This window comes from Lactuca virosa, chromosome 4 (genome assembly GCF_052849685.1).
Source record: "Lactuca virosa cultivar CGN04683 chromosome 4, Lactuca_virosa_CGN04683_v6, whole genome shotgun sequence".
Lineage (NCBI taxonomy): Eukaryota > Viridiplantae > Streptophyta > Magnoliopsida > Asterales > Asteraceae > Lactuca > Lactuca virosa.
Window position 1 is genome coordinate 231,949,772 of NC_136429.1, and position 8,424 is coordinate 231,958,195.

The following is an 8,424-nucleotide window of genomic DNA, read 5'->3' on the forward strand; positions in this document are numbered from 1 at the left end:
ACAGTTGGAATGCCCCGGCCCACAACCTTACGGTTGGATTGCCCCGTTCTGTTGACTGACCGAACAAAGCAGTAGTCTCAACCCCAACATATTATGTCGACATATAACAAATAACAAACATACTCAGCAGACAGATACTCATACAACCAGAAATCATAGGTAGTCCTACAGATCTACCAGTCTAATGCCTATCATCATCTACCATATAATCATACATATCTACAGTATACTTAACATATCATCGATTAATATAACAGATTATCAAACCAATGGGTCGGCCTTGTTGCCTTCGACCCGCAAGTACAGTGAGGAAAACTCACCTCTCATCGTGAATGTAGTCTTAATAATCCCTGCTCCGATAACCGGCTCTACCCAACTCCTAAATATCACAATGTAAGGTCACACCTTATGATCTGATGAGTCAAACACATGACACGCTGATAGATCAGCTTCAGCGTCTACATAATCGACAACGCCAACGTCTACATGTATAGATTAGTATATATACAACATTAGGGTAAACCCTACTGTTGTGGTTGTGATCGTGGCTTTGTGTCAATCGTCTTTGTGACAAACCCGTCTTTTTGGTGAAGACAAAACTCTTTCTTGGTGAAAGAACAATTTGGAGAACATTTGTGTTGTTTACTTTTGTTATTCATACTTAAAGTGTATCCGATTGATACAAACCTTCAATTGGTATCAGAGCAAGTTTTTGATACACTCAAGTAATCATGTCGTCTTCAAGAAATTCCAAATCCTTTAGTCTCAACAAAATTCCTCCCTTCAATGAACACAACTTCACCATGTGGAAAACCAAGGCCATGGTGGTTCTTGAAACCATGGACTATGAGATGCGCTAAATTGTTGAAAATGGTCCTCATGTCCCCATGTATCAACCTATGGCCAAAAATGCACCAGTTGGTCCTTTGAAGCAAAAACCGGAGACCAACTATGATGACGATGATAAGAGACTGCTCAGTCTTGATGTGAAAGCCAAGGCTGCTATTAGAAACTCTCTTCCCTACCATGTGTATCATCTCATACAAAATTGTGAGTCAACACAAGAGATGATGGATACACTGAGTGTGGCTTATGAAGGCACCATGGAAGTCCAGGCTACAACCATCAACAACCTTAATCGGAGATACGGGCATTTCTTTGCTCAACAAGGTGAGTCTCTTACCCAAACCTTCAATAGGTTTAACTGCTTAATTAATGATATGCACAAGCTGGAAATCGTCAAGCACTCATCTCAGTTGGTTCTGAAGTTTCTCTATTCTCTTGGGAAAAGCTAGGAATATCATACTGATGTTCTTAAGAATGGTGAAAAGATCGATACTGTGGATCTGAATTCCTTGTTTGGCAATATGTGAAATTACGAAGAGACCAAAGCTCTTCGTAAGGAAATCATGAAGGACTCAAGAAAAGAAAATTTTGTTGCCCTGGTGTCTCAAAAGGAAGCATGGAAAACCATTAGCGAATCAGATAATTCAGATCAGGGTGAAGAAAGTGATGAACATCTCACCGATGAGCTTGTTGCCAGCGTTGCACTTATCATCAAGCGTTATGAAGAAAGCACCAAAAATGGGGTTAAAAGAGCTTAGTTCAAGGGAAGCAATTCAGCAAGGAGATCTACTTCCGATAAGAGAAACTCGGGCAATTGCTTTAATTGTGGTAGCCCTGACCATTTTGTTAGCGATTGCAAGGAGAAGAAAGAATCCCAGAGCCCTGAGAACTATGAAGTCTTGTACAAAAAGCCGGTAGCTAACATGAAGAAGGAAAACATCTCTCTGCCTAAAGCCTTCATTGCAAAACATGAGGATCTTGAAGAATGGGTAGAAGAAGAGGACACTTCCCCTGATGGAATATGTGATCTTGATAGTTCTCACACTGACACCGGATCAAGTCCAAATCTAGGTCAAACTTGGTACCTAGATAGTGGAAGCTCTAGACACCTAACCGGTTACAAGTCCCTCTTAACAGATTTTGCAGAGAATGATGTTCCAATGGTAACCTTTGGTGACAATAGTGGAAGAACTATTACAGGCGTTGGAACTTTCGAGTGAAAGACGATTAAGCTGGAGGACATGTTTAATGTAGAAGGTTTGAAAGGAAAATTCATCTCCATCAGTCAAATTTGTGATGCTGGTTACAAAGTTCTTTTCAACCTTCATGTGGGAAAAGTGTTTGATTCTGAAAACAAAATCGTGCTTTCTGCTCTCAGGGAGAACGATATTTATATGGTTTGATTTGTTGGTTTTGACACTGATACTTCATTTTTGTTTTTATGCGTTGCTACTTTTAAAATTTTTGAACATAAGTTGCTACACTATTACTTTATTTTTGCTTTGTTTGCATTAAAAATGTTCTTTTATTCTTTACCAAAGAAGTATACATTGTACATACACACTTTTCTACTAACATTGCCAATGTTCGTTCTTCTCTTTCCTCTGTATGTGTCAGGACCTTCTGTCTTCATCTCAACATTGATCTTAACTGATAAAGATCAACATGTCAATCCTTGAATACATCACCCTCCTTGTGGAGCTAGTTGACGCTGACTCTGCATCTTTTCTTCAGCAACAATTTCCCTCTCACTGATGCTGATGCACACGCTAATTGACATGTTGTTTTATGCTGATGAGACCAGATGAGGGATAACTGTGCCACCCGGTGTTCTTCAGGGCACATATCTCCTCTGTCTTGAAAATCCTATTTCGGTTGCAATGAGATGAAGTGGAGTTCAATGACCTGGCATGACTAACTTCTAGAGACGTTGTCACTACAACTCCATCACCTCAAAGATCCAAAGACGTCTTCAACAAGACAGTGGTACCACTTTATTTTCCTTCATGGATCACAATGAATGGAACCTTTGAGTATTGTCTTGGTGACTCTCATAACTTGAAGGTTACAAAGATTGGATCTCTCTAAATCGTTGGTTACAAAGGCTAGTTCATGTTCTTCTTTTGTTCTTGGTGACCATGAAGCTTGGAATCAATCTGCATAATCTCAGCGATTAAAGGCATTCTCTCTCTTTGTTTACTATGAATTATGTTGTTTTTGTGTGATATGGTTGATCTTATTTGTCATCTTTTATAGCAAAAAAATCAAGGGGTAGATATCTCAGAAAATGGAAGTGCATTTATGACCATTCAATTTCAAAGATTTGATGGAACGAGTCTTAATCACCTCTCTGAAAATAGTTGCACATTTTTCCTGTTTAAACTATTTTCTTGTTTGACTAATTTTTTTGTTTGTATTCTTATATTGTTTATTCTTTTGTACCATTTTGTAAAGGAATCAGATGGTGGTAATTCTAAGCCTAGTATGCAACTTTTGACACTTCATCATCCTTAGAAGCATGCTGTTGTATGTCACAAAATCTCTCTAAATCTCTCATCAGCGAAACCATCTGCTGAGAACATTGAGTCACCCCCGCGCTGACTGTATAGCATCGTCTAAACTTTCTAAGTGAGATTGCCTGGTCCAAATAAAAAAAATCAATAAAAACGTTGGGGTGTTTATTTTAATTTAATAATTTTTTCCTGACCCTGTCCCTGGAAGCATGCTTGCTATATGCATCAAGTCTCATGTTCTGCTGAAACATTGAGCAGAAACCCAATGGCTTACCCTGATTGCATAGTCATCAGCATAAGAGATACTTGTCAGGTCCTTAAATGACAAGGTTTGTTGTAACGCTCATTTCAGGTATCATTTAATTTTCAAGTTTTTAAGGTTTTGCACTGGGACTCGACGAGTTGGGGAGCCCAACTCGACGAGTAGAGATCAATTTGGACGCGAGACTTAGGGTCTACTTGACGAGTTGGAAGGTCCCAACTCGACGAGTAGAAACTGTAAAGGAAAACCCTAAATTTTAGGGGTTTGTACCCTATTTAATGAACTTATGGGTCATTTGTGGCCTCCCTCATCGTCCTAACTGTCCAGAGAGAAACCCTAGCCATGCTTTAGTGCCATCTTGAGTGTGTTTGAGCTTTGGAGAGTGAATCTTGTGATTTTTGGAAGGAAACTTTAAGATTGAAGAGATTGAAGTGAGGAGAGGGCTTTAGATCCGACATCTACCTGGTGTTAGCATTCATTTGGAGGTAAAAAGTTGCTACCTTGATCTTTATTTGCTTAGATCTCATCTTATGAAAGTATATGATCACTTTTGGTGCATAATGGTGTCATTCTCAGATTTGAACTTGTCATGAGGATATGGTTTCAGATCTGGACACCTCCAGGCCTCCATGGATATAAAGTTTCTCACTTTATCTAGTCTTAGCCCTTCTCCATGCCCTAAACCTTGTATGAACCTTAGTTTTGAGTGTTTTAGCCTCTTAAGGCCTTGCATGCACGTAAAGTTGGCAACTTTACGTGGTAACCACACCCTAGAGGGTTGGATCTCTAGTTTGGAGCCTTGGGTTCAACTAGAAAGGACTAAACTTGAAAAGGGCTTAAGGAACTCGATGAGTTGCTTAGCCAACTCGATGAGTCGGGCAGGGTTTACCCGTTTTTGGGATTCTGAGTAATCTCGGTGAGTTGATTGGAGTTTTCGGTCTAGAGTTTTCAGTCTCATGAACACTAGAGAACTCGACGAGTTACTCAGGTAACTCAGCGAGTTGACTTGAGATTTCGGTTTTATGGACTCTGAAGAGACTCGACGAGTTGCTAGATGCACTCGACGAGTTGGGGTCGACATGGACTGTTGACCTTGACTGTTGACTTTGACTCTGACCAGGGTGGACCAAGTTTGACTTTGAGGGTATTTTTGGTATTTTAGGATTTTGACAAGTAAATCACATGGTGGTTGTAGACAATTGAGTTGGAGCTGCGATTTGGGACTTATCTTGCCAGTTCAACATTTCTTGAGAGGTGAGTCTCTTCACCATACCAATGGGTCGAAGGTACCAACGTCGGCCCATTATTTGTTATGTGACATGCTAGTTGGTTATGGGATATGTGGTATGCTAGTTCTAATTGTGGTACTTGCATGAAAGACCTCGGAGGCTTCCCGAGGCACTTGGGTGTAAGACCTTGGAGGGTTTCCATGACATCCTTAGTAAAGACCACGGGGGGTTCCCGAGGCACTTGGGTGTAAGACCTTGGAGGGTTTCCATGGCATCCTTAGTAAAGACCTCGGGGGGTTCCCGAGGCACTTGGGTGTAAGACCTTGGAGGGTTTCCATGACATCCTTGGGCTAAGACCATGTGGGGGTTCCCATGGCACCCGGAGTAAGACCCTAGAGGATTTCCAGGGCATCCTTATATGTTTGGATGTATGATTTATATGGTAGTGGGCTAAGACCATGTGGGGGTTCCCATGGTACCTGGAGTAAGACCCTGTAGGGTTTCCAGGGCATCCCTATATGTTGTATGCATGGCTTATGTGGTTTATGTAGCTATATTGTAGCTAATATGGATTATGTGATTATGTGGATTGTGTGGGGTATGCTCTGGGGAACTCACTAAGCATTAGTTTACAATTTTTTGATTGTTTCAGGTACTTCTGAGCCTAAGGGAAAGGGCAAGGCTTGATGGCGTGGCACATACTCTCTCACGCATTTTATGGGGACACTCTGATATTTGAAATAAAATGTTGATGTTATGAATTTGAAAACAATTTCTGGTTTATGGAAATGTTTTGATTGTTTTAAAAATGAAAAAATTATTTGGAAAAATTGGGTCGTTACAGTTGTTCATGTCCTTGACCTCCTAGTCTGAGGTATGATATGGTACCATTATGAATTAACGGTGCATCTTTGATTATAGACTGCAACTTACTCGATGATACGATAGTTTAAACCACTTCTTGTTGATGAGTTAAACTATTAATTATTCACTTTGATTTCACCTCAGCGTGACTGAGACAATTAATTCTCTCCACAAGTCTTCTTATACAGAACTTAACGATTCACTGTAATGTACCACACACTGATAAAAGTTCGAAAGTACGTGCCGATGGTTAGTCTATGTATCGTAGGCTATCACACGCACCAATCCATTCTTGCCCTTACATTCTTCTTTAAAGGTTTATGATTCATAGTAATGTACCATACCCTGATCAGAGCTTGACAAATCTGTGACGATGGGTATATCATTTTCCATGATATATTACACACACCTATCCACTCTTGCCATTTTTCTTCTAATAAAAGAGATTTATGATTCAGCGTATGAAACCACAAGCTGATGCGATCTCACAATACTATGTCAGTGAATGGTAGTTTTAGCCCACACTATCAGGAGACATCACAAACTAACTAGATGATCATCATTAATTCATTCCCTGGTCGCTTAAGCCGATGCTCATTGTCGTTGATGACTTGTCTCACTGATGTAACTTTCTTGTCTCAACGGTAACTTTTTGGATAACTTCTAAAAAGATTCTTCATTATCTTGGGATACAAGATCTTTACAGCGCATATGTCATCACTTATGATTACGTAAAAAAGGAAGAAATTTTTTGGGTATAAATTGGGAATTCTTCATCCAAGGTCATTTTTACAAGCAATTCAAGAAATTAAGCTCTCTCTCCCCAAAACACTCCAAATCGTCATCTCCATCAAATCTTTCACCATGTCAAAGCCCTTGTACGAGTTTTCCCCCAACGCTAACATCATGAAAGGTCCTCATGCTCTTGACTCTACCATCATCATTCAATCCACCAATGTGGCTTTCTCGGATGAAATTACAAAGCATTTTGCAAACTCAGGAACTGAAGACTTTGTCAACTATGTCAAGAGCGGTCCTCTTCGATATACATTATGTGATTTACTAGACCCTTTCTACCCTAAAAAAATATGTGAGTTTTACTATACATGCTCTGTTGATACCGATGCTCGAACCATCACTGGAACCATTGGAGATGGTCAATATAGGGTTACCATTGATGTGGAATCCCTTCGAACTGCTCTTCCTCTTCCTCGATTTGAGAGTTATTTTGAAACTCTCTCTGAAGAAAGTTGCAAATCTGTTTGTGAAAAATTAGGGTATAACTTCCATCTTCCCGGCCTTACTCGTGATCCATACAAGAACACTCTTTGTCAATGTTTTAATGTAGGGTGAAAGTACTTACAGGTGTAATTGGCAAATGTCTTGGAACAAGAAGCCAATGAATGTTCCTTATCCTTGTTGGCTTGGTCTGATCTTGTCTCGAGAAGAAGGCTATGTTGAAAGTCATGGGATTATCATTCCAATTCTTGCCCTTTCCTCTAGGATTATTAATGCTTCTCCATCTCAAGATGATTTGCCTATTACTGCAAGGATGAAAAAGTGGATTGGAAAACCATATGTAGTTGAATCCTCAAACTCTGAAGAGGATGATGATGAAGATGATAATACTGATGATGATGGTGATGAAGAAGATAAGGATGATGGGAATTTAAAAGCTGGTAATAAAGAAGGGGTTGATGAGGAAGAAGACACTGATAAAGATGAAGAAGAATCATCATCGGACATGGGAGAAGACTTCACTCAGAAACTGAACTCTCCTCCAAGTTGAACAAGCACATTCATTTTTCAACTACTTCTTCATCCTCTTCCTCTGTTGATGGCATTGTACCTTGTGGATAAAACCCTCCTGTTGGAGATACTACTGAGCCAATGATCCAAGATGGACCTTCTACAAAACCGTCTCCTTCTCCTCTAGCTGATATTGTTCCTCAAGATGAGATAGTTCCCCCTATGCCAACACCTATTATTACTGCTGCTCTTCATTAGGGTGATCAGGAAGAATCCAGCTCCAACTTTGAAACTGTTGTGCTTTCTCAACTCTATTTAGTTGTGCAGTTAACTCAGTTAATGGATAAAATATTGACTAAAGTTGAAAGAGATGTGGCTACAATAAAGCGACTTATGACCTTAGGTGATGATGATGATATGGTTGTTGATGAAACTCCACCAACCTCTCCAGGTGATAATCCTCCTCCACATCCACCTCCATCAAAAAATCTTCCTCCACCACCTCCTCCACCATCTCATCCTCCTCCAAGAACTCCTTCACCTCCTGCTAACTCTCCTCCCCAATTTGATGCTGCCAAAAAAGGGGAGAATAATCATTGGGATCCTCAGCCAATGCAAACGCAGGTGATGATTGTACCAACTCCATCTCAGTCTGAGATGACTGGAAGGGTTGAAGCTGAAGCTGACCCTCAAAAGTATATTATTGTTGCTGATCTTACAGATGTTGATGCTACAACTGATCAGTCCATTCCAGACACTGGTGACCAATCAAAAACCAATGACCGTGAAGGGTTTCTTGATCTTGGTTTCATGAAACAAGTTGATGTTCCTGTTATTCCCTTAAATGTTGTCTATCCTGGTTCTTATTTTGAGGGGGAGGATTCTCAAGAAACTAAAGAGGAGGTTCCTCTAGGAACCAATAGTGACATTGATTATGATAATTATGTCCATCCCAATCCTC